At 43.0% G+C, this 26,799-nt stretch overlaps 1 long non-coding RNA gene and 1 other non-coding gene across 2 annotated transcripts in view; both read left to right on the top strand.

The window, feature by feature from the left end:
- The window catches only part of LOC124789751, a 470,212-nt gene that overhangs the window by 51,466 nt on the left and 391,947 nt on the right, over nucleotides 1-26,799 (top strand). The window lies entirely within an intron of this gene.
- Nucleotides 24,704-24,778, top strand: Trnas-cga. Its single transcript has one exon. It is a non-coding gene; the product is annotated as a tRNA-Ser (tRNA).

Raw genomic sequence — 26,799 nt, 5'->3', positions numbered from 1 at the left:
GATTTCAACGCTTGTTGTCGCGGTTCTGATCCCCATTGCAGAAGCGTCAAAAGAAGGGGTAAAATGTGGATAAGATGGAGTGTGACGACCTTCTCATCATGCGACACGGCCGTAATGGCGTTGGGAAGAATTGTGTTGAAATGAAATTATCGTATGGCATTGTTGGCCGGGAGGCCCCATGCGAGGAAGTTCGGGCGCCGTATTGCGGGTCCTTTTTAGTTGACGCCACTTCTGCGACTTGCGAGTCAATGATGAAATGATGATGAAGAACACACACAACACCCAGTCATCACGAGGCAGAGAAAATCCCTGACCCCGCCGGGAATCGAACCTGGGACCCCGTGCGAGAACGCTACCGCAAGACCACGAGCTGCGGACATTGTGTTGAAATCAGTGTCCATGTAATAGTATCCCACCTGACAACTCACATGTACCTCTAAACACTGGCCTTTCTTCGTATATGACGCACCTTGCTGTCTGAAGAGTCGCCGACCCCGAGAGTGACGTCACAGGGCACCACGCTTTTACACCTATTACAGAGGAGGTTGTAGGCACCTTTAAACCAAATCTCATACGTCTGCCAAGCAACGGAAGACAATTACGGGGTTTCCAAAAAGTTATCCTTTAATTTTGCTGCGATATGTAGAAAAGTTCAGAGTCTTTGGGGTGGATGCAACATGCCGCACATGATGCTGCTGTCTTCTGGTGACGCCGAACGACAAGAGCCCTCTATGCGGTGTCTGAAGTCACGTTCGGTTAGACTGTAGAATGTATACTTATGCTGCCAGATACAAGGAAGGTCGGAATGAACGAAGAAGCTTTAAATAAACTAAGTTCATAACTTCGCAGAAACAGTAATGTTTACCGATGTAAATAAATGTTCCTTTTACTCATTATTACAGGGAGGAACGTCTTATCTGCAGCAACCGGTGTATATGAGACTACTCGTATTACTTTTTCATTGTTTCAAAATTTCTTGTTTACAAGATGTAGGTTGCCCAGAAGCTACATTTGGTTTCCCTTTTCCTGGCAGAGCTGAAGATGGCCCCTATCGACCGAAATCCATGGTATAACGATCATTTATTGTTATCACTGATTAATATTAAAGAAAGAAGAAATAGGTTTACTTACATATATTCTTGGAAGAAACGTGACTGCATCTCTTCAAAACGTATGGTTTCCGTAAATTATTTAATGCGAACTGCCAGGGCTAACTTCTTCCCCCATCACTTTCCATCCGAAAATGATGTTCCGTGTGCAACGAATCGTTGAGCGCTTAGTTTCCTGAAGTTCGAAGACTGCCTATGTAAGGAAACAGTCACAAAGTAATTAACTTGCATGGCACATTATTTTAATTCGCCTTATTCTATTTCTACTACTTAGCTCAGTAACCGTGGCCCTACAATGACACCAATGGACGAAAGCTTCCGGTATTTAACCAGTACTAAAGATTTCTTCAGAATGGGTGAAATTTCAAAAACCTTATCACAGGAAAGTGTGTTAAATTAAAACAGTTTTGCTTTTATTGTGTCTTTCCAAAACTTTAATCTTAACGCTTATACCAAGTAGAACCTTCAGTTATTACGACGACGTAGCTAGGCGCAACTTCTGTTGCAGGCTGTTCAGCACAAAAGTGCAGTGAATAAAGTTTCGAAACCTACAAGCAATTCAGTTGACTACCGACAAAAACAGCAATAATAGCGGGTTGTAGCTAATTGACTGAATTCTATTGTTAATAAACGAACGCAGTATTCTGCGTTCGTTAGTGAAATGCAATGTTTCGAACAACAGCTGTTGTACTTTAATAATGGCAGAGCAGTTACAATGCTGTTGGTTCAGTCGCCACTCAGTGTGTACCGACACACTGGCGCTGAAGTTTGTTTTTGGTCGGCAGCCGATTCGAAATTTTTGGCCTTCCTTTCTCATTTAGTATACTTTACAGTAACAGCATTGAACATAACAGTACAATTTATCATTTTCCTTAATTTTTTTCCACCTAATAATCCAAGATATTCTTTTTCATTTATTCTCCAATGCGTTCACCTTTATCCAAGAACTCATTATTCTTTCACAATTTTTTTGTCGTAAATAAGTTAGTGTGCATTCTAGAATTTGAGGCTCCTCCTTTGCTGCGCTGGTGACGTAATACACTAATCTGTAAAATTTCACGTAAGTAATTATACTAATTAGCGTCTGTAACGAAATTATTGTCTATTCCAGATATAAGCACAAAATTCATCGTCTAATGATTATCTACATCCGTTTAATGAAGGACCTGATATATTTAATCCACTGTAATAAACGTTCGGTTCAGCGTGGTACTTGTCAGTTGCTACAGAACAAACTTCTGTTTATTAAAGCTAACAGCTTTTATTATGATTACGAACACTACTGGCCTATCCAGTTAAATCCACTCGACAATGTTCTGTGGTACTTAGCAGAAGTTTTACAGGAGGGACAATATGGACTGCGGAAAGTTAGATCGTTCATTGATGATTCGATTGAAACTGCTGATTAGATTCCTCTTTGCAGCAGGGTGGAGGATACATTGTGCTGATTAGAAAGGTCCTTAAACCAAGTCCAAAAAGAAACTTCTCGATCGAAGACTTAAAGCGAAGCTATTCGTGACGGGAAGGTTCGGTACTCTGACACCATAATACGAGTACAATTAACAACTACCACTATACAGTGTGATAAAGTAGAATTACGAAGGTGAGTCAATTAATAAGCTGCAAAAGAAGCTACATTAAGGAAAGGCAAACCTACATTTCTAGCATATGTAGACTTAGAGAAAGCTTTTGACAATGTTGACTGGAATACTCTCTTTCAAATTCTGAAGGTGGCTGGGGTAAAATACAGGGAGCGAAAGGCTATTTACAATTTGTACAGAAACCAGATGGCAGTTATACGAGTCGAGGGACACGAAAGGGAAGCAGTGGTTGGGAAGGGAGTGAGACAGGGTTGTAGCCTCTCCCCGATGTTATCCAATCTGTATATTGAGCAAGCAGTGAAGGAAACAAAAGAAAAATTGGGGTGGGTATTAAAATCCATGGAGAAGAAATAAAATCTTTGAGGTTCGCCGATGACATTGTAATTCTGTCAGCAATGGACTTGGAAGAGCAGTTGAACGGAATGGATAGTGTCTTAAAAGGAGGATATAAAGTGAACAACAACAAAAGCAAAACGAGGATAATGAAATGTAGTCGAATTAAATCGGGTGATGCTGAGGAAATTAGATTAGGAAATGAGACACTTAAAGTAGTAAAGGAGTTTTGCTATCTGGAGAGCAAAATAACTGATGATGGTCGAAGTAGAGAGGATATAAAATGTAGACTGGCAATGGCAAGGAAGGCGTTTCTGAAGAAGAGAAGTTTGTTAACATCGAGTATAGATTTAAGTGTCACGAAGTCATTTCTGAAAGTATTTGTATGGAGTGTAGCTATGTATGGAAGTGAACCATGTACGATAAATAGTTTGGACAAGAAGGGAATAGAAGCTTTTGAAATGTGGTGCTACAGACGAATGCTGAAGATTAGGTGGGTAGATCACATAATGAGGAGGTATTGAATAGGATTGGGGAGAAGAGAAGTTTGTGGCAGAACATGACTAGAAGAAGGGATCGGTTGGTAGGACATGATCTGAGGCATCAAGGGATCACCAATTTAGTATTGGAGGGCAGCGTGGAGGGTAAAAATCGTAGAGGGAGACCAAGAGATGAATACACTAAGCAGATTCAGAAGGATGTAGGTTGCAGTAAGTACTGGGAGATGAAGAAGCTTGCACAGGATAGAGTAGCATGGAGAACTGCATCAAACCAGTCTGAAGACCACAACAACACTGTATGTACGTATCCAGTAGGTGGCAACACATGTCGCTTGGAAGGCAGCCGATACACAGTACGATCTGCAGCCAAACCAACATGGCAAGTGTACTATGAGCGTGTACCCGACTACACAAGGTGATTTTTTGTGAGCCGAGGGACTGTCTCCAGAGCAAGTCCCAAGCGAAATTTGTCGTGTATATGGTTAGAGCGGTATTTAATCGAAGGTTTTCCTCAACTGGAGACAGGAATCCAGCAAAGGACAAAAATATCACAAAGAGGGACCGGCCTGACCGCCTTGGTTATCCGGTGGTAGCACATTGTTTCCCCGTCTAGGGTTATTTCGCTATCCCCGGGACACATCGCTTTAGGGGTTACAGAAATTTAAGAAACCACATAAACTTTTAATACTTCGTGAGGTCACTCTTTAGATGCGTATCCTGACACAAGAATTCTATGCTGCAAGCATTTAAGGCTCTTTCGAGTAATGGGGTAAGTGTTTGTGTTTACAAGGGCAGTATGCTGAAAGGGAAATAAAGAAAATGGTTCAAATGGCTCTGAGCACTATGGGACTTAACGTCTAAGGTCATCAGTCCCCTAGAACTTAGAACTACTTAAACCGTACTAACCTAAGGACATCACACACATTCATTCCCGAGGCAGGATTCGATCCTGCGACCGTAGCGGTCGCGCGACTCCAGACTGTAGCTCCTAGAACCGCTCGGCCACCCTGGCCGGCCAAAGGGAAATACATTTCAATTTGGTACACGTGGCACTGATGTCTCCATCCCAGTTGGCGACTTATTTCTAGACTCACCCTCGCACTAAATGTTGTAACATTGTTTCTTCAAAAGGTATCTGTCCGCAATGTGGAAGATGGACATTAAGCAGTTCAGACAAGAGGGGAATAGCTTTTGAAAGGTGGTGCTACACAAGAATGTTAAAGATTAGATGGGTGGATGGGATACCAACGAAGAGGTACTGACTCGAGCTGGAAGAAAACTAAGGTTGTTAAGAAGTTCATTAAGAGGTGGGGTAGGTTGATAAGACACCCATGATGCATATCGAAATAATTAATTTGGTAATGGTGGGATGCGGGTGTGTGTCTGTGTGTGTGTGTGTGTGTGTGTGTGTGTGTGTGTGTGTGTGTGTGTGTGGAGGGGGGGGGAGAGGGGGGAGGTAACAACTGTAAGGGGGGGGGGGGGGAAAGGCATGGGTACAGTAAGCAGGTTCAAGAGGATCTTGCTGTACTTCTGCTGAGATGAAGAGGCTTATAACAAGATAGACTAGCCTGGAAAGCTGTGTCTGATGAGTTTTGGGACTGAAAACGATGACAACAACAAAGAGAACAGCAAACGATATATTTACTAAATGCTGAGATTCGAAATGTAAATTATGGAACAAATAAGATGTTAATTAAACCGTTATAAATTAAGACATATGTTTTTCCAGTAGAATACTCATTCGTTGTAATACAATGAGCTTATGGAGTTTCGATAACTTGGCTTAATATGAACATGGTGATTACGAATCTATCTTGCAATTAATTACTAGTTACTCCAATGATCGCTATTGGCTATAATTGCAATACTTAATAACGTAATCAACATTTGATGCTTTTCGTGCTGCTCAACAGGCGTACAATATACATAATTAATACAGTCACCTTCAGCCAAAGCTCAGCCTAATTAACATTGCTACATAGCGTCTCATTGATTGAACAGGGTACGAGAGAGGTGACCAAGAAATTCACTGTTTACTAGTGATGCGTCAGGTGACATGCAAACGCCGACCAGATCATGTTCAAATGGGTAAATGATGTTTATAGTTGCAAGAAGAGTGCATGTGCTGCAAACAGCCCTAATTCTTGTGTGACTCCAGAGTAAAACTGTTGTGACACGAAAGGAAAAAGCAACCTCTCAACCTGTCAATATTATGTTGAGTAACTCTGAAGAAAAGTGGACACAGAGATTACGAAACAAGTATCTCTTCAACCTTTACTCACTACCGTACACTCAGCCCTCACCTCTCGAGCAAATACGTTGTTACATAAAATTAATGAGTAAGTTAAGATTTAGTCCATCATTAAAGTACTAATTCTGTTTGTCATAAGCCTGACCGTATGTGGGACCTCCTCGAAATGCGTCAGATTTCAGTATTATTACATCGTAATATAACCGTAATCAACAGTCACGGGTGAAATAAGGATCAGTAAACACTTCCCTGTTAACAAATTTTCCGAACAGACAAACCGCATTGCGTTAACATTGCATACCTGAATCTTTACGAATCCACAGACATTCTACGTGTTGTGACATAACAGTGCCGCTAACAATAGCTTGTATTGTCTGATTGAAGTGAGTGAAATACTTCCTTAACCCATTGTGTACCCAATAGTGTTGCTAATTGTGAGGCGTATTTAGCTAATCGATGAAACGGAAGGAACTGATAATCAAAAACCTACCGGTTAATCTAAACAATGAGAAATATTTTCGGAAATGAAACGCACGGATTTGCAGCATCACTTTCTCTCTCATACAGAAATATATCAAGTGGAGTTGCCTTAAGGACAGTTACTCCCGGAGCTTTAAAACTTCATTAGCACATGCGATAAAGCGAAAATTAGACCACATATAAGGAGGACGACATCTTACGTGGTGTCTGTCCGTTATGCTGCTCAACAATGCAGTTTGCTAAGCTGCGGTCATTTTGTTAGACGTTTATGGTTTATAGACAAATAAAACCAGTTTAATTGTTGGTTTATAGTCTGTCCAGCTTGCATTAGAATGAATCTAACAGTCGAAGCTGACAGGTACACAATCTGTCATACAGCTCAGGGGACACTCCAAAACATTTACGATGCTTTACATTTCGTTACGTCCATACAGACAATATGGGAAACGTCCAGTGCTAAAATCACATTGCGTGGTCCTGAAAGTTCTTTCTCCTTTCTATAACTCTCTTCTCTACACTTATTCCACTCGCTCATCTGTCTCGTCAGTGTTGCTTTGCTGGATACAAAACATCACCAAAACATCACGATATAAAAGCATCTCAGTCAGGTCCTCTGCCCTTTGATTAATGTGCTTTATTCTTCGGTGTTGAAATTTTCATAAGCGCTACTGTAAACGCATGTAGTCCTACCCCTTCAGAATATCCTACGAGGGTGTTTGGTAATGATACGGAATGGCCCTGTGTGGAATCAATTGTTCTCGCCGCTGTCTGATAGTGAAGAGGTTTCAGATTTGATCGAACAGAAAAAAACACAGTTCAGCTACTATAAATTGTCTGACATGGTGTATTACTTGAATGTATTCGATGTATGAGAAATTTATTCTCCCGCGTTTGGTTTCTGTTCCAAAGTCTATACTCCCAAAGTGAAGACGATGTTAGATTTAAAGATGTTATGTGTGGTAACACTCCACATTATTCACTCGATTTGACGCCCAAAGACTTCTTCATGTGCTGCTTCTGGTGTTTACGCTAAAGACAACATTTTCGTTAAATTCGAGATTTTCGAGTTCTTCTTAGGACAGAAACAAAATTCTTGCTACAAGTGTAAGCCACCTTTGACGTCACGGGAACATCACTGTCCACTAATGGAAGAATTAATATCTGTTATACACCATGGTGACTAAAGTCATGGAATAGCGATATGCACATATACAGATTGTGGTAGCATCACATTCACAAGGTATATTGACGGAGTTGTCAGTTGTAATGAAGCGATTCATGTGAAACGCTTTCCGACGCGATTATGTCTGCATTACGGGAATTAAGAGACTTTGAACGCGGAATGGTAGATGGAGGTAGACGCATACGACATTGCATTTCAGAAATTGTTAGGGAATTCAATATTCAGAGACCCACAGTGTCAACAGTGTGCAACTCCCATATTGATGTACAGATAAGTTAACCAAGTGTACAAGAGAAATTTCTTCTCTGGTATGATGAACTACATATTCAGTATTAGAATGTTGGCAATTCGTAAGTAGTTGGTAAAACTTTTGTTCATCATAAAGTAACGTACAGAACCTCTTATTTATTGTAGACAGTACAGCTACATGGTAGCAAATGTTTGAAATGTTGATTTCTTACCAGCATACCTGACCGTTTGTTTGTTTACAAAATTACACTCCAGTTTTTAACGCACATACGTTATTCGAATCTAAAGGTGACCGGGTTACCTCGTTTATTCGATATTACTTTTTATGAAGCGGAGACACCACGGACCTTCTTAGGATTCAGTGACGTCTGCATCTGTCTGCGTGACTTAACGGTTCCCTCCTGGTTGCTCAGCAACTTCTATAATACGAACAGAGATAAAGAGACCACAGTTTCACCTACAGGTTGTCTATCTAACGGCTTCCATGGGCAAAGAATTTGCTTTTCAACATTTCGTATGATTACTGACTGAATTTAAAAATATAAAATGCTACCAAAATCTATTTGTAAAATGTATAATCTTAGGTTAAAGGTTTAACATCAGAACTTAAGTATTCAAAATAGAAATTGTTTACATACCTTGAGAAAGTGTAACTCATGGTGTGCCAATTATCCAGGCAATATTCGTCAAGTATTTGAGACTGAGAGCACTTAGCGAATACCAACAGACTGTATGTATAATTTAAAAGCTTTTTTAAACTTTTTCCCCACTGACATCATCCAAAAAATAATGAAAGGAAAAAGGAATACAGTTTCACTGTTCGTGTGGTAGAACTTCAGCCTGAGACATGTCATTTTAATGTTATACGTCTTTACTGCTAACTGAATTCGCAATGCATTTAGCACACAGTGTCCACATACATGACTGAATGTACCTGCAAGAAAGCAGCATAACAATCACTTCTTTGTGAAATATCACAGGTATGAGACAGATGCACGAGTGACAATGAAGGAAATACGGCGTCATAAGCACAGAAATGGGTGAAAAACTAGCTGTTCCTTAAATTGGATGTAAGAAAATGTTCATCCGATTTTTGATAAAATGAGAAAACTTTTTACATGTCGGATTTCGGTTCTTTAAGGAACGAGGAGGGGTTGGGGCTTACTGGCGTACGCAGAAGGCTATTAGTTGTTCTATTTAAAGACAAGGTTTAGCCAAGGCTCCACTTCTAAGGTGGAAAGGTGGAGTACGGCCACACTCCTTTGTGTTTTATTCGGCTAATAGGTTATCTTTTCACATGAATTGTGAACTCATTAATTCTTCCACCTTGAGACATCATCCATTATGCGGCTTCATTACAATGTTTCACAAACAATTTCAGATTCGTACAGAAGCTCTAGAACGTGACAAAAGAAAGAAAGCAGTATAAAAGCCATTTCTTTGTGGAATATCTCAATTATGAGATAGATTCATGGGTGAAAAAGAGTAGCAAGAAAATATGTAATGATTGATGACGGAATAAATTGAGGAAGGCTTCCTGTTTAGAGCAACGACAATCAACAAACGATATGAGCTTGTTCTGAAATATGACAATAACGATACTTCAAAACAAAATGTTTGTACCCCGCAATTAATCAATTTAGTATTTACATTTTATGTTAATTTTTTTGTCTGTGATTGTGTTTTCTTACAGCCTAGTACGTCCATAAGTGGTGACTGCTCTAAAACTAACTTATCTACTACTACTACTATTACTACTACTAATACTATACCTTTTTACCGCCATTACTAGACTTCTTGAATGGATGAACTGCTACTGTAAACTCATACATCTGTTGAACATGTAAAGTGTGATGAAAATCCAGGAAATCATTATTGCCCAACAAAATCAATAAGTTAAAGCTCGTAATTGGAGCGGTCAGGTGGTATATTGTGCCCCACTGCGCATCAATGGAATTTCATCGTTGATTTTAATTATGCTTGTAATGTTCTTTACTCTCTGTTCACAAACAAAACTCACCTCTCATGCGGGAGTGTCTTAATTGTTACTGCCGTCTGTCTATGGACAGGATTTAAAAATGTCTCCGACAGTGATATGTCACACATTTGTCAAGCATTCAACAACATCGTAGGACCCGGACACACAGCTGTTAAATTCTGGCAACATTAAGACCTATTTTTTCTTAGCGTCCAAGAGTCATATCCGAAATGCGAATGGTTGCTGTTATTCAATTAATGTTACAAAACTTGATAAGATTTACTTTGTGGTTTCCTGTAATGCGACACAGTTCCTTACGAAAGTGAAACGTTCATATTTAGAAGTATAGAGAAAGTAAAATCCGGAAGAATTTTTAATGTAGTAGTGCACAGGGATAATGAATAGTAGAAGAAGCTTCGAAATCATGAAGTTGATTACTGTTGTCATCTTCAACTTTTGTAGTCCTGTCTTCCTCAGTTGCGTGTAATATTACGGTATACTGATAATTTTTACTTATGGACTGTCTGACAGTAGCTGAATAAAACACAATTTTAGTGCCATACGCGTTTCGCCTTTATTTTCTGCATGGCATCATCGGTGGCCTGGAATACGTACATATGTTTGCTATTTAATTTACGTTTTGTCACTGTACCTATAGGTTATAAACAGTTCTGGTGGTTGGTATTTCCTATTATGTAGTAATGTTTTGAACTGTAATTACAGGTTGCGTGGACAATTTCCTACATATTACGCTCCTTTTGCATTTTTAGTGTTGTTCTTCTTCTTATGAATGACAATTTGCGGTTTTTTCCCACATTCCACAGCACTATGAACTAAACGCTTGTTTCAATACAATGTTTCGGTTTCTGTTGCTGACTGTCAAATGTTTTTGCCAAAGATCTAATGTTATTGCCAAACTTTCGAGTGCAATTATTGAAGTATCTGTGATCTGTTCGTGTATGCATGTGTGTGTGTGTGTGTGTGTGTGTGTGTGTGTGTGTGTGTGTGTGTGTGTGTATGTGTATGTGTGTCCAGAATGTGAATGGGGAAAAGTTTTGTTTTATCTTATCATTTCCTTTATTAAGTGTAGTAGGGAGCCTGTGCTGATGTGTGTTTGTTCATTTATCACATGTTTGTTTTCAGCTATGGGTTTCTGGATGTGAAAGTTTTCTTGCGTTTGTATAAGATGTTTGCTGTGGTTGCTTATTCTCATTATTTTCATTTCTTGTTCCATGTTTCTAGGATGATGGTTATGGTGTTTTAAATGTTCTGCAAATTTGGAATGGTCTGATTCATACAAACAGACATACACCTACACAAACGCACACACAAATGCATACACGAACAGATCAAACAAAGATACTTCAAAAATTACACTCGAAAGTTTGGCAATAAGATTCGGTCTTTGGCAAAAACTTTTGACAGTCAGCAACAGAAACCGAAACATTGCATTGAAACAAGCGTTTTGTTCATAGTGCTGTGGAATGTGGGAAAAAACCGCAAATTGTCATTCATAAGAAGAAGAACAACACCAATAATGCAACAGGAGCGTAATATGTAGGAAATTGTCCACGCAACCTGTAATTACAGTTCAAAACATTACTACATAATAGGAAATACCAACCACCAGAACTGTATATAACCTATACGTACAGTGACCAAAATGTAAATTAAATAGCAAACATATGTACATATTCCAGGCCACCGATGATGCCATGCAGAAAATAAAGGCGAAACGCGTATGGCACTAAAATTGTGTTTTAGTCAGTTGCTGTCTGACGGTCCACAAATTAAATTTATCAATACACCGTTGATTACTGTTCGCTGTGCACAAAGATGGACGTTGACATAACCTTGTAATTCAACGGTAGTCAGGTTTAAATTAGGTAAAAACTGATACCTACGATCACTTGAATGGATGTAACATTTCACCACATACTGAGGAATAAAGTAGAAACTGAACTGCGTCCGAAACGGATGAGGAAATCGAGCTTCCTTTTTTCTAAGCGGTTAGGTGAGTCCCAAGGTAGCGAATTTTCTTGCCTCTCATCCTGGTAACCAGTATTAATATAATGTACGTGTGTAAGGCAGTGGGCCGTGCGCTGCTTTCATGTGTGATACTGCCTCCTGAAATCCAAAATCATATGCAGCTGGACGGCTTTGAAGCACTGGGTTGCTGCACCAAGCAGAGGGTAGGGCAACGGCCACCAAAGCCGCTGATATGACCGACACGCAAAGCGCGGACGGCGCTCACACACACCAACACACACACACACACACACACACACACACACACACACAGAGAGAGAGAGAGAGAGAGAGAGAGAGAGAGAGAGAGAGAGGAACGATCTTATGGAAGCAGTAGGAGGAGGGAGAGCCAACAGGAAGCGACAGAGCCAGCTACTCAGAGTAAAAGACTCACACACACACATTACACACAGGACGAGAGAAAAGGAGAGCGACATGTAGTAAAAGAGCAGCTGAAGAAGTGGAATAATGGTTCAACGGTGTCTTATGTTGAACTAGCTTCTAACAGTCGTGTGTCACCAGCAGCCCTTATCGGCGGCGAAATGTTTTATAAAAGCAGAATGTCCTGAGGTTTTGCTTTGTCCCCAACTTTTTCAGTGGTGTTTTGTTTTAGGTACAAGAGCTACAGTGAAATTCCTGCAACTGCAGATGGCTGTACTGTACTTCCGTCCTTTATGGCACGATCGACTGTTGTAGCTTCAACATGCTCTTATACGCTTCCACACAGCTTGATATCCATCTTCGCTACTCATGCATCAGCAGTATCAACAACACACCAATACAACCAATACGCAGTAACTCTTAAGTACACAGTAATACTTTACATTTTCAAACAGAAAAACTGATGCAGTGTTTTTTATACTATGTTTTAGAGCCGATGTCGTTATTTGTGTGTCCAGGAACAGTAAAAGATAATAATAAGCAGTTAATGATCAAGACTGTCACTCTTTTCCCCTAACACAATACGCCCGGTCTTTGCAGCAGCAGTTACATTTCAACCGCTCCACGAAGAAGGCTATACGAACTATGAAACAGGAAAACAGTAATACTGAATTGTTTGCAGTGATATAAGAACGGCGTCGTAACCAAACAACACGGTTCAATAAGATTCTCATGTACAAATATCAGTTTTATTATAGCTTTCGTAAATAACCAATAACACTGGTTATGTGTACTGTTGCCCTTCGTCCAATGAATGTAAATCCCTGCATATTTTAACAGAATATTTATTCACCCAATTAGGAGTCCGTAGTTTGACGGCGATATGTAGTAGTAAAAGTTTCTCCGATTTCGAGCCGCATCTTGTGGTTTAAAATCCACGAGCTTTCGGCCGAGAACTCGTCGGCCATTGTCAAGTGGTGACTGTCTTCTGACTGCTGCCGCCGTCCTTATATAGTCACGCTGCCTTCCGTGACGTCACCAGTACCCGCTCCGGCACCACATATGGTACTGTTTGCGTTGTGCGGCCACCGCGTTGGGACAAACAGTTTCTGGGATAGCATAATACACTCCTGGAAATTGAAATAAGAACACCGTGAATTCATTGTCCCAGGAAGGGGAAACTTTATTGACACATTCCTGGGGTCAGATACATCACATGATCACACTGACAGAACCACAGGCACATAGACACAGGCAACAGAGCATGCACAATGTTGGCACTAGTACAGTGTATATCCACCTTTCGCAGCAATGCAGGCTGCTATTCTCCTATGGAGACGATCGTAGAGATGCTGGATGTAGTCCTGTGGAACGGCTTGCCATGCCATTTCCACCTGGCGCCTCAGTTGGACCAGCGTTCGTGCTGGACGTGCAGACCGCGTGAGACGACGCTTCATCCAGTCCCAAACATGTTCAATGGGGGACAGATCCGGAGATCTTGCTGGCCAGGGTAGTTGACTTACACCTTCTAGAGCACGTTGGGTGGCACGGGATACATGCGGACGTGCATTGTCCTGTTGGAACAGCAAGTTCCCTTGCCGGTCTAGGAATGGTAGAACGATGGGTTCGATGACGGTTTGGATGTACCGTGCACTATTCAGTGTCCCCTCGACGATCACCAGTGGTGTACGGCCAGTGTAGGGGATCGCTCCCCACACCATGATGCCGGGTTTTGGCCCTGTGTGCCTCGGTCGTATGCAGTCCTGATTGTGGCGCTCACCTACACGGCGCCAAACACGCATACGACCATCATTGGCACCAAGGCAGAAGCGACTCTCATCGCTGAAGACGACACGTCTCCATTCGTCCCTCCATTCACGCCTGTCGCGACACCACTGGAGGCGGGCTGCACGATGTTGGGGCGTGAGCGGAAGACGGCCTAACGGTGTGCGGGACCGTAGCCCATCTTCATGGAGACGGTTGGGAATGGTCCTCGCCGATATCCCAGGAGCAACAGTGTCCCTAATTTGCTGGGAAGTGGCGGTGCGGTCCCCTACGGCACCGCGTAGGATCCTACGGTCTTGGCGTGCATCCGTGCGTCGCTGCGGTCCGGTCCCAGGTCGACGGGCACGTGCACCTTCCGCCGACCACTGGCGACAACATCGATGTACTGTGGAGACCTCATGCCCCACGTGTTGAGCAATTCGGCGGTACGTCCACCCGGCCTCCCGCATGCCCACTATACGCCCTCGCTCAAAGTCCGTCAACTGCACATACGGTTCACGTCCACGCTGTCGCGGCATGCTACCAGTGTTAAAGACTGCGATGGAGCTTCGTATGCCACGGCAAACTGGCTGACACTGACGGCGGCGGTGCACAAATGGTGCGCAGCTAGCGCCATTCGACGGCCAACACCGCGGTTCCTGGTGTGTCCGCTGTGCCGTGCGTGTGATCATTGCTTGTACAGCCCTCTCGCAGTGTCCGGAGCAAGTATGGTGGGTCTGACACACCAGTGTCAATGTGTTCTTTTTTCCATTTCCAGGAGTGTAAAAGAACCAATCGAAATAAAAAATTGTTATTACACGCTCAATAGAGACGGCTGCCTGCATCTAATCACAGCATGGGATCCGGCCATCAGAAGGTTGAAGCGGGTGCGGCTGCTGCACAACGCAACCATTACCGTATATGGTGCCGGAGCGGACACCAGTGACGTCACTGAAGGCAGTGCGGCAATATAAAGACGGCAGCAGCAACCAGAAGACAGTATCACTTGACAATGGCCGAAGAGCACTCGGCCGAAAGCTCGTGGATTTTAAACCACTTGACGCGGCTGTAAACCTGAGTTACTTTTATTATTACTTTTTATTCACCGTTATTGTTGTTGTTGTGGTTTTCAGTCCTGAAACTGGTTTGATGCAGCTCTCCATGCTACTCTATTCTGTGCAAGCTTCTTCATCTCCCAGTACTTACTGCAACCTGCATCCTTCTGAATCTGCTTAGTGTATTCATCTCTTGGTCTCCCTCTACGATTTGGTTCCTAAATCTCTGTCTTATAATTATATAATCTATCTGATACACCGTTATTATAAGACAATTTTTTATGATGTTATCTGTGCGCAAGTCGACCTCAAAAGAGTATTTGTGCTGAGTAGGACAAGACATTCCCTTGCTACAACAATTAGTCAGCTGTTCTGTGTAAGGAAATCACTACTTTGCAGTATCAGATGTGGCCTTAAAACGGGCGGTTTCTTTAAATAATTGCGCCAATGCACTTACTGAGTCTTGTTCCTCTTTTGAAGATACTGACACATTGCGATGAGAGTTCATGTTCTCAACACTCTCTTCGATTACACTATCAAGCTTAGCGCCTTCTGTCACAAATTTTTCCCTCCTCCATGGCGTTATATGTCATACGTTTATAAATAGACTTATCTTATGAATATACTTCCACAAGATGAACGACGACATCTCGTGGTAGACTCGTTACCGCTGCCATGGGCACCGCCGATGGAGACACGGAATGTGGACTGCTGCGTTGGATTGAACTAGGACAGTTGATATTATTAAAAACATCGGTAGTTAAAAAATATAATTGTCGGCTCTGGATACGTTAAGAAAAAGTATTGAAATATCAATATACCAACAGAAAAACTATCGACGTACCGCCCCTTAAAAATATCGGCCACACACTGTAAATATACTGCCGCTTTTAGAGCTGTAAGTGTTGATTTATTATTAGAGATTCTGTACATCAAGAAACTAGCAGCCTGCCAATTCCCCTTAGAGCAAGAACTGAAAAGAAGACGATGGACGCTTGCGCTTGGCAGTAACCACTTTGCTAACAATGGTAAGTGCACGTAATTGCACTATAAACGGTGTCCAATGTGTTTGTCGTTCGGTTTTGTTCACATATCGGATTTGTTTGGAATACTTCATGTCGACCACCCGGTTTTTTATTTCTGCCAACACTAACGAATTATCAGCTGCAGTGCAAAAATGGTGTCATGAAGCAGTTTCTGTCGGTAGCGCCGAGTCAGCATTTCCCCTCACGCGTCTCCACCTACCGCAAAGACCTTGTCATTTAGATTTTTTTCCCATCATTTTCAGCTACTATTTTTGAAGTGTGCAGATGGGAAGAAATAGCACACTAATTGCGTTAAAAATTGTTTTTTAACGCAACTGTTGTGCTGTTTCTTTACATCGAAAATTTTGTTATTCCATTCACACCACCACCCTTCAGTGCAACTGAACTCCTTGTTTCGTGATACATACACTTGTTTTACATAGTAAAAGAGAAAAATTGCACGATATGAAAGCTCAAAAAGTAATAAGACTCCTTCATGCAGTGAAAGTAAAATTATGTCCTAATACAATTTCAAAAGAACGAATACCTACCGAAAATTGTGAAGAAATATAACACAAAATAAAACTATCAGCACTCGATATTATCATTTCGATATCGATGTATCGATTGTTGAGCGACGAGTGTCGCCAGTGTATATCAATATTCTTGGGAAATATCGCTACATCCACATATCAGTATTTTATCAACATCCCTACCTCGGACCTGCGACCAGCAACCAGCAACCCAACTACGCACTCTCGGAGCGATGACCGCTTTACGCCGTACGACCTGCTGTTGAGCGTTGCGCTCTGCGACACCTCCTCTCGTTGCTAATGTCGGCTGGTCTCACCAACGAGTTAGGTTGAATTTAAAGAATCGGTCCACCGAAGATAAGCGATCGATCAACTTACTCAAGCCCACTTCGTCGACGCAGTAGTCCCCGAGCCCGATGCGTCCGCTCGTTGCCGTCCGTCGGATGTCCTATATCCCTGCACCACGCTCGTCACCGCTGCCGCAGGTGCCGCTCGGTGAGGCTGACTGCATCCCGCCACCGGGACGAACCAATCAGCGACAACCGTGCCGCTCATGGTCGACCAAGTAAGCTGCGCCGCCGCCATCCATCTGTCTTCTGTGACTCACTGTATTGGCCAAGTGTCTGCCCTCGTAGCCTCGCCAGTGTTGCGGATCGCCTATCAACCGGGCTCTCGCACATACTGGGGAACGTTCTACATCTACCTACATCTACATTTATACTCCGCAAGCCACCCAACGGTGTGTGGCGGAGGGCACTTTACGTGCCACTGTCATTACCTCCCTTTCCTGTTCCAGTCGCGTATGGTTCGCGGGAAGAACGACTGTCTGAAAGCCTTCGTGCGCGCTCTAATCTCTCTAATTTTACATTCGTGATCTCCTCGGGAGGTATACGTAGGGGGAAGCAATATATTCGATACCTCATCCAGAAACGCACCCTCTCGAAACCTGGCGAGCAAGCTACACCGCGATGCAGAACGCCTCTCTTGCAGAGTCTGCCACTTGAGTTTGTTAAACATCTCCCTAACGCTATCACGCTTACCAAATAACCCTGTGACGAAACGCGCCGCTCTTCTTTGGATCTTCTCTATCTCCTCCGTCAACCCGATCTGGTACGGATCCCACACTGATGAGCAATACTCAAGTATAGGTCGAACGAGTGTTTTGTAAGCCACCTCCTTTGCTGATGGACTACATTTTCTAAGGACTCTCCCAATGAATCTCAACCTGGTACCCGCCTTACAACAATTAACTTTATATGACCATTCCACTTAAAATCGTTCCGCACGCATACTCCCAGATGTTTTACAGAAGTAACTGCTACCAGTGTTTGTTCCGCTATCATATAATCATACAATAAAGGATCCTTCTTTCTATGTATTCGCAATACATTACATTTGTCTATGTTAAGGGTCAGTTGCCACTCCCTGCACCAAGTGCCTATCCGCTGCAGATCTTCCTGCATTTCGCTACAATTTTCTAATGCTGCAACTTCTCTGTATACTACAGCATCATCCGCGAAAAGCCGTATGGAACTTCCGACACTATCTACTAGGTCATTTATATATATTGTGAAAAGCAATGGTCCCATAACACTCCCCTGTGGCACGCCAGAGGTTACTTTAACGTCTGTAGACGTCTCTCCATTGATAACAACATGCTGTGTTCTGTTTGCTAAAAACTCTTCAATCCAGCCACACAGCTGGTCTGATATTCCGTAGGCTCTTACTTTGTTTATCAGGCGACAGTGCGGAACTGTATCGAACGCCTCCCGGAAGTCAAGAAAAATAGCATCTACCTGGGAGCCTGTATCTAATATTTTCTGGGTCTCATGAACAAATAAAGCGAGTTGGGTCTCACACGATCGCTGTTTCCGGAAACCATGTTGATTCCTACATAGTAGATTCTGGGTTTCCAAAAACGACATGATACTCGAGCAAAAAACATGTTCTAAAATTCTACAACAGATCGACATTAGATCTTCGGTCTACGCAGGGTCCTACTTGACTTTACGATGTTAAATGTGGTAGGTCTAGGTATGGCCGTCATTAACTCAATCAATATTATTTATCTGCGGCTAAGATCCACCTCTATTACAAGTGAAGTGGAAGAATTTTTAGGTACTCAGTTTGCGTATTAAAAACGTTGACACTTTCCAGAAGTATTAGAAAGAGGATATGTGGTATGTGCCCAATTTCCCATCAGGTATTATAAGAAAGCGAAAACTGTTATTGCAACGGAAGTTATAATATCATAACTACTGAATAAACACAATAAATCATTACATCTACATCTACATAGATAGTCTGCAAATCACATTTAAGTGCCTGGCAGAAGGTTCATCGAACCACCTTCACAATTCTATATTATTCGAATCTCGTATAGCGCGTGGAAAGAATGAACACCTATATCTTTCCGTACGAGCTCTGATATCCCTTATTTTATCGTGTTGACCGTTCCTCCCTATGTAGGTCGGTGTCAACAAAATATTTTCGCATTCGCAGGAGAAAGTTGGTGATTGGGATTTCTTTTAATGATGTCCAGCCCAAATCCTGTATCATTTCTTGACACTCTCTCCCATATTTCGCGATAATACAAAACGTGCTGCCTTTCCTTGAACTTTTTCGATGTACTCCGTCAGTCCTAACTGGTAAGGATCCCACACCGCGCAGCAGTGTTCTAAAAGAGGACGGACAAGCGTAGTGTAGACAGTCTCCTTAGTAAGTCTGTTACATTTTCTAAGAGTCCTGCCAATAAAACGCAGTCTTTGGTTAGCCTTCTCCACAACATTTTCTATGTGTTCCTTCCAATTTCAGTTGTTCATAACTGTAATACCTAGGCATTAAGTTGAATTTACGGCTTTTAGATTAGACTGATGTATCGTGTAACCTAAGTTTAACGAGTTCCTTTTAGAATTCATGTCGATGACCTCACACTTTTCGTTATTTAGGGTCAACTGCCACTTTTCGCATCATTCAGATATATTTTCTAAATCGTTTTGCATTTTGTTTGATCTTCTGATGACTTTATTAGTCAATAAACGACAGCGTCATCTGCAAACAACCGAAGACTGCTGCTCAGATTGTCTCCAAAATCGTTTATATAGATAAGGAACAGAAAATGGTCTATAACACTACCTTGAGGAACGCCAGAAATCACTTCTGTTTTACTCGATGACTTTCTGTCAGTTACTACGAACTGTGACCTCTCTGACAGGAAATCACAAATCCAGTCATATAACTGAGACGGTATTCCATATGCACGCTATTTCACTACGAGCCACTTATGTGGTACCGTGTCAAAAGCCTTCCGGAAATCCAGAAATACGGAATCGATCTGAAATCCCTTGTCAATAACACTCAACAATTCATGTTGATAAAGAGCTAGTTGTGTTTCACAGGAACGATGTTTTCTAAACCCATGTCGACTGTGTGTCAATAGACCATTTTCTTCGAGGTAATTCATAATGTTCGAAGGAACACAACATATATTCCAAAATTCTGCTGCATATCGACGTTAACGTTATGAGCCTGTAATTTAGTGGATTACTCCTACTGCCTTTCTTCAATATTGGTGTGATCTGTGCAACTTTCCAGTCTTTAGGTACGGATCTTTCGTCGAACGAACGGTAGTATATGATTGTTAAGTTTGGAGATAATCCATTAGCATACTGCGAAAGGAACCTAATTGGTATTGAGTCTGGACCAGAAGGCTTGCTTTACTTTAAAATTTCGTTGCAGCTAGTGTTAACAGCAATCCTACTTCAACCAATGTTGCTGTTTGAAAATGCAGTGTAGAACTCAGTTTTTTTCAGTTCCGTTCATCAACTGTAGTGGTCGGTCAGTGATGAGGAGTTAGACCTTCGTCAACCCATGGTTAGATGGGTAAGGTACAAGGGGACTGTGTTGGCCTGTACATCAGTATCAACAGACTCTCTGTCTAGGTAGATCAGGACAAAACGGACAACATAAGGGCTTCCATTAACCTGTTGAAAGATAACGTCTACTGTCAAAATTATCAGTTACACGAAACAGAGATGGTCATGTTTGTACCATCATGGCAAGTGGTGGGCCCACAAGATGACGTCTGTGATCTTGCAACTTCTGTTTTCCACGGAGACTCCTCACACTGATACGTTTCCCGTAGTTCCGTGCGTAGAACTGGAAATCATCTGGAAAGACGATATGGTGTTACTCTTGTTTCCATTGTTGTCGTTGGGCACACCACTGTCTTCGCACAGCTCTCTGCAGTTGCGGCAAGAGCAGGCGTAGCACTGTCAGTCGTGCCAATAGTCAGTGGTCCTGCAGACATCGAAGTGCTGGCCATTTGGACACGTGTGTTGTTGATATGCAGTTCTTTTCCTGTCGCGAGGTACATGACACAGCTTTGCGAACCTGCACTGCCGACTGAAAACTGTGCGTGACCTGTCACATTCCACTCCAGTGGGGCTGTTGAGATCATGCATGCCGTTGACTACAACCCTCCTTAACCTACCATTTCCATACATGCATATTTGCATATTGAGATGACAGTTTTGTGATCGTTACTGGCGTGACAAACAAATCGTGAAACTGTAAGCCCAGTCTCGGTAGTCCACAATCCAGTTCTGTCAATTTTTTCTTCCACGATGCACGGTTTTCTCACCAACATTCAACATTCAAATGTGATTTCTGAGTGATAAACGCCGTTAATAATGTTCACCTGTGTGGAGAATGTACAAGGTGTGCACAAAAATGTAACACCAAAAAACGTCACATACCTAATACGGTGTAGGGAGCCTGTTGGCACTCAAAACAGCTTCAAGTAGACTCGGAATGGATGAATACATGTCCTGTATGGCTTTCAAGTGAATTTTCATGCGTAAGTGTGTAAAGTTCAGATTACAACGACGGAGATGGATAGCGATCACGAACCGTTCTCTCCAAAGTAGACCACAAACGCTCAATGATTTTGAGATCCGATGATTGTGGTAGACTAGGGAAATGCGACAATTCATCCTCGTGTTCACAAAACCAGTCCTGTACGAAGAGAGCTGTAGGAACTGGGGACCTACAGTCTTGGAACACAGCATCACCACTGGGGAACAAACTGTGAGATGGATTAGCCAGTATGGTCACACAGTCCCAGTCCTTGGGCAGTAATGCGACCTTATAGAGTTAAAATGGGGCCTAAGGAATATCACGATTTTGCTGCCCAAATCATCAACCAACCCACGCCTTACTTCACCCTTGATACGTACACTCCACCATAAGTTGGAAACAGCGTGAAACAAGACTCCTCCGACCAAACGACTTTCTTCCATTTCTCCACAGTCAGGTTTTTATGGCTTGGACACAAGGTTTTAGCGTTACGGGTATTTGCATCACTGATGAGTGGTTTCGGAATTCCATCTCGTCCTGCAACTCTGCTTACGGAGCTGCCTTCGTGTTGTTTTGGTGCTGACAGCGCTTGCGAGTGCGACATTCAGTTATGCAGTGATTTTTTCCTCTTGCTCTTCAATGACTGTGTGCCACGAACACTCAGCACACACTTCCTTCCGCGTTCCGACTTAGTCGGTGATATTTTTCTGTTTTCCTTGTATGCAGTGTAAGAACACTTCGGCTACCTTCGTTGCGGAGGCATGTACCATACCATCACCAACAATTTTCTCCACTTCCACGAGGTGCATTCAAGTTCTAAGGCCTCCGATTTTTTTTTCTGATTAACTACTCACCCGAAATCGATGAAACTGGCGTCACTTCTCGACGTAATCACCCTGCAGACTTACACATTTTTCACAACGCTGACACCATGATTCCATGGCAGGGGCGAAGGCTTCTTTAGGAGTCTGTTTCGACCACTGGAAAATCGCTGAGGCAATAGCAGCACGGCCGGTGAATGTGCGGCCACGGAGAGTGTCTTTCATTGTTGGAAAAAGCCAAAAGTCACTAGGAGCCAGGTCAGGTGAGTAGGGAGCATGGGGAATCACTTCAAAGTTGTTATCACGAAGAAACTGTTGCGTAACGTTAGCTCGATGTGCGGGTGCGTTGTCTTGGTGAAACAGCACACGCGCAGCCCTTCAACGGACGATTTTGTTGCAGTGCAGGAAGGAATTTGTTCTTCAAAACATTGTCATAGGATGCACCTGTTACCGTAGTGCCCTTTGGAACGCAATGGGTAAGGATTACGCCCTCGCTGTTCCAGAACATGGACACCATCATTTTTTCAGCACTGGCGGTTAGCCGAAATTTTTTTGGTGGCGGTGAATCTGTGTGCTTCCATTGAGCTGACTGGCGTTTTGTTTCTGGATTGAAAAATGGCATCCACGTCTCATCCATTGTCACAACCGACGAAAAGAAAGTCCCATTCATGCTGTCGTTGCGCGTCAACATTGCTTGGCAACATGCCACACGGGTAGCCGTGTGGTCGTCCGTCAGCATTCGTGGCACCCACCTGGATGACACTTTTCGCATTTTCAGGTCGTCATGCAGGATTGTGTGCACAGAACCCACAGAAATGCCAACTCTGGAGGCGGTCTGTTCAACAGTCATTCGGCGATCCCCCAAAACAATTCTCTCCACTTTCTCGATCATGTCGTCAGACCGGCTTGTACGAGCCCGAGGTTGTTTCGGTTTGTTGTCACACGATGTTCTGCCTTCATTAAACTGTCGCACCGACGAACACACTTTCGACACATCCATAACTCCATCACAACATGTCTCCTTCAACTGTCGGTGAATTTCAATTGGTTTCACACCGCGCAAATTCAGAATACGAATGATTGCACGCTGTTCAAGTAAGGAAAACGTCGCCATTTTAAGTATTTGAAACGGCTCACATTCTCGCCGCTGGCGGTAAAATTCCATCTGCCGTACGGTGCTGCCATCTCTGGGACGTATTGACAATGAACGCGGCCTCATTTTAAAACAATGCGCATATTTCTATCTCTTTCCAGTCCGGAGAAAAACAATCGGAGGCCTTGGAACTTGAATGCACCTCGTAATTCTCTTATTCCTGATGTTCCTTCGGACTTTATTTCATGTCTGAAGGAACACTGTATTGTAGGTCTGACCAACACGGGCACTGGAATATCGTGTTTATCCGCCGATACCAGGCAACGACTTTCCATTAGAACGAAATGATAATTATATCAAGACCCTACGCTGCCGACAGGCGTTGGTATACATGAACGGGGACAGCTGAAAATGTGTGGTCCGACCGGGACTCGAACCCGGGATCTCCTGCTTACGCGGCAGACGCTCTATCCATCTGAACCACCGAGGGCACAGAGGATAGTGTGACTGCATGGACGTATCCCTTTCACGTTCCCCGTGAGACCCACATTCCCAACTTAATGTCCACACGCTACATTCGTAGTAATCCTGCCCGTTACACTCATTATTCCCGGCGGACAGTCTTACCAAGTCCCGTAAGTGTTCGGGCAATACGTGTACATCCGCACAGAAGAAGGTCAACGGCCGGTTAGCCTTAACTATATGAAGATGGTAACTGTTCTTTCGGACATGTCCGAAAGAACACATACCATCTTCGTATTTATTCAGTTAGAACGTCCTCCCCCAACACGGAAATTGCGTCATGTGGATGAGAGCAGGTTATGAAGCAAGAACGGCGACGTATGGGGGTTTGGGTCTAACCGTGACCCGCGCAAGGATAGTCACAGCCGGCACGGTAGCTTAGCATGTTCTGTCAGACGGTGAGGTGTTCTCTGCATTAAGAAATCTGAGTAAATGGATCAACGATGAACTTGAACGGGTGTTAAGGGACGTTCGCCCCGAACAAATCCAGCGAACGGTAACAAACAAAACGAGACTTCCTGGCAGATTAAAACTGTTTGCCCGACCGAGACTCGAACTCGGGACCTGTGCCTTTCGCGGGCACGTGCTCTACCAACTGAGCTACCGAAGCACGACTCACGCTCGGTCCTCACAGCTTTATTGCTGCCAGTACCTCGTCTCCTACATTCCAAACTTTACAGAAGCTCTCCCGAGTTCGAGTCTCGGTCGGGCACACAGTTTTAATCTGCCAGGAAGTTTCATATCAGCGCACACTCCGCTGCAGAGTGAAAATCTCATTCTGGAAACATTCCCCAGGCTGTGGCTAAGCCATGTCTCCGCAATATCCTTTCTTTCAGGAGTGCTAGTTCTGCAAGGTCCGCCGGAGAGCTTCTGTAAAGTTTGAAAGGTAGGAGACGAGGTACTGCCAGAAGTAAAGCTGTGAGTAGCGTGCGTGAGCCGTGCTTCGGTAGCTCAGTTGGTAGAGCACTTGCCCGCGAAAGGCAAAGGTCCCGAGTTCGAGTCTCGGTCGGACACACAGTTTTAATCTGCCAGGAAGTTTCATATCAGCGCACACTCCGCTGCAGAGTGAAAATCTCATTCTGGAAACATCCCCCAGGCTGTGGCTAGGCCATGTCTCCGCAATATCCTTTCTTTCAGGAGTGCTAGTTCTGCAAGGTCCGCCGGAGAGCTTCTGTAAAGTTTGAAAGGTAGGAGACGAGGTATTGGCAGAAGTAAAGCTGTGTGTAGCGGGCGTGAGCCGTGCTTCGGTAGCTCAGTTGGTAGAGCACTTGCCCGCGAAAGGCAAAGGTCCCGAGTTCGAGTCTCGGTCGGGCACACAGTTTTAATCTGCCAGGAAGTTTCATATCAGCGCACACTCCGCTGCAGAGTGAAAATCTCATTCTGGAAACAAAACGAGGTTTAAAAAAAAAGAGACAAATTGAGAGAGCGGTTAAGGTGATCGCTCGCTTAATGCGGGATATATGGGTTCGAGCTTCGATCCGGCACAAACTTTCAGTGGCGTCATTGCTTTATACAGATGATAGTTGTCCGTATTCGTAACTGCGAATGCATTTCACATACCTCTTAGTTCCGACGGAATGCACACATAACTCCACAGAACACTGTTCTGACGTCGACTGACATTTGCAGCGTATTGACCGCTTTGTACAAGTGACGTTCGTGGTCAATACAGCAGCGCTTCCTGCAGGCAGGGCTATAATCCAAATTTATGTTCTAGCAGGCATTCCTCAGTATTTTTCCCTATTTTTGTTCAACCGCTGAGGGTGACTTTACTTGCGAGTAACTGGTGCTGTTGCGCTGAAATGCTGATCAATCGCATATCCAAGCATGGAGAACAACTCTTACTAATTTGACATATGTTGGAAGACGCCTTTACACTGTTGCAGTTTTAATGCTTGTCAGTGTATGTACCGACTTCATTAATTGTTGTGAATCAATACACTCGTTTTATATTCACGCTACCCTTTATTCTTCTTTAAATATATGCTCGAATTTCAGTCGACGGAAGTTTAAAACTAGAGTTCCACATTAAAAACCGTATTTTCTTCCAAAATTTGTATCAATTCATTCGGGGATATTTATTGTAATTTCTATACTACGTCATTGCACTGTGTTGGACACCGATTCGTCGACGTCAGACAATAAGAATTCAAATAAAAGTTGCTGTCTATAAACTTTGTCAGTTACCGCTTTCCAGCCTCTGCCAGTCAAAGAAAATATATTTTGTTTCTATAATTACTGTGGATGAACACAGTAAGTTTGTTAGACTATCAATCTCGGTCCGAAGACACATCTTCTGACATGCTTCTAACATATGTAGCCTTATATTCTCTTAATAAAATAAAGCCAAAGTGGTATAGTCAAGAAATGTATATAACATGAGTTAGGCATCATCGAAAATAACTAATAATATAGCGCTAACTAGGCCACAGTGGTGACTGTCATAATGTGGATGGCGCCATCATTCACGCGTAACATAGTTTCCTCTATATTATTAGTTCTACTCGAAGATTTCTAGCTATTTTTTATGTCAGTTGACGATGTTTCTTTGTTTTTATTGTTTTAAGGTAATACAATGGTTGGTTGGTTGGTTGGTTTGGGGAAGACCAGACAGCTTGGTCATCGGTCTCATCGGATTAGGGAAGGATGGGGAAGGAAGTCGGCCGTGCCCTTTCAGGGGAACCATCCCGGCATTTGCCTGGAGTGATTTAGGGAAATCACGGAAAACCTATATCAGGATGGCCGGACGCGGGATTGAACCGTCGTCCTTCCGAATCGAATCCAGTGTCTAACCACTGCGCCACCTCGCTCGGTAATACAATACTTCTTATATTTTAAACAGAAGATGGTCACTAAGGTCAATAATCGGTAATCTAACGACAATTTTTGTTATCGTCAACTATAATTAAGGAAAGAAATTATATGCTTCCAGGATCAATGTCTTTTATTTGCGAACACGTCGAAGCTTCTAAAAAAGATAAAAGTATGGTTCAGTAATGTCCCTGACTAACTGACTTTACGAACAATATGAAATTA

This window comes from Schistocerca piceifrons, chromosome 3 (genome assembly GCF_021461385.2).
Source record: "Schistocerca piceifrons isolate TAMUIC-IGC-003096 chromosome 3, iqSchPice1.1, whole genome shotgun sequence".
Classification (NCBI taxonomy): Eukaryota; Metazoa; Arthropoda; class Insecta; order Orthoptera; family Acrididae; genus Schistocerca; species Schistocerca piceifrons.
This window is presented reverse-complemented; position numbering and strand designations above follow the sequence as displayed.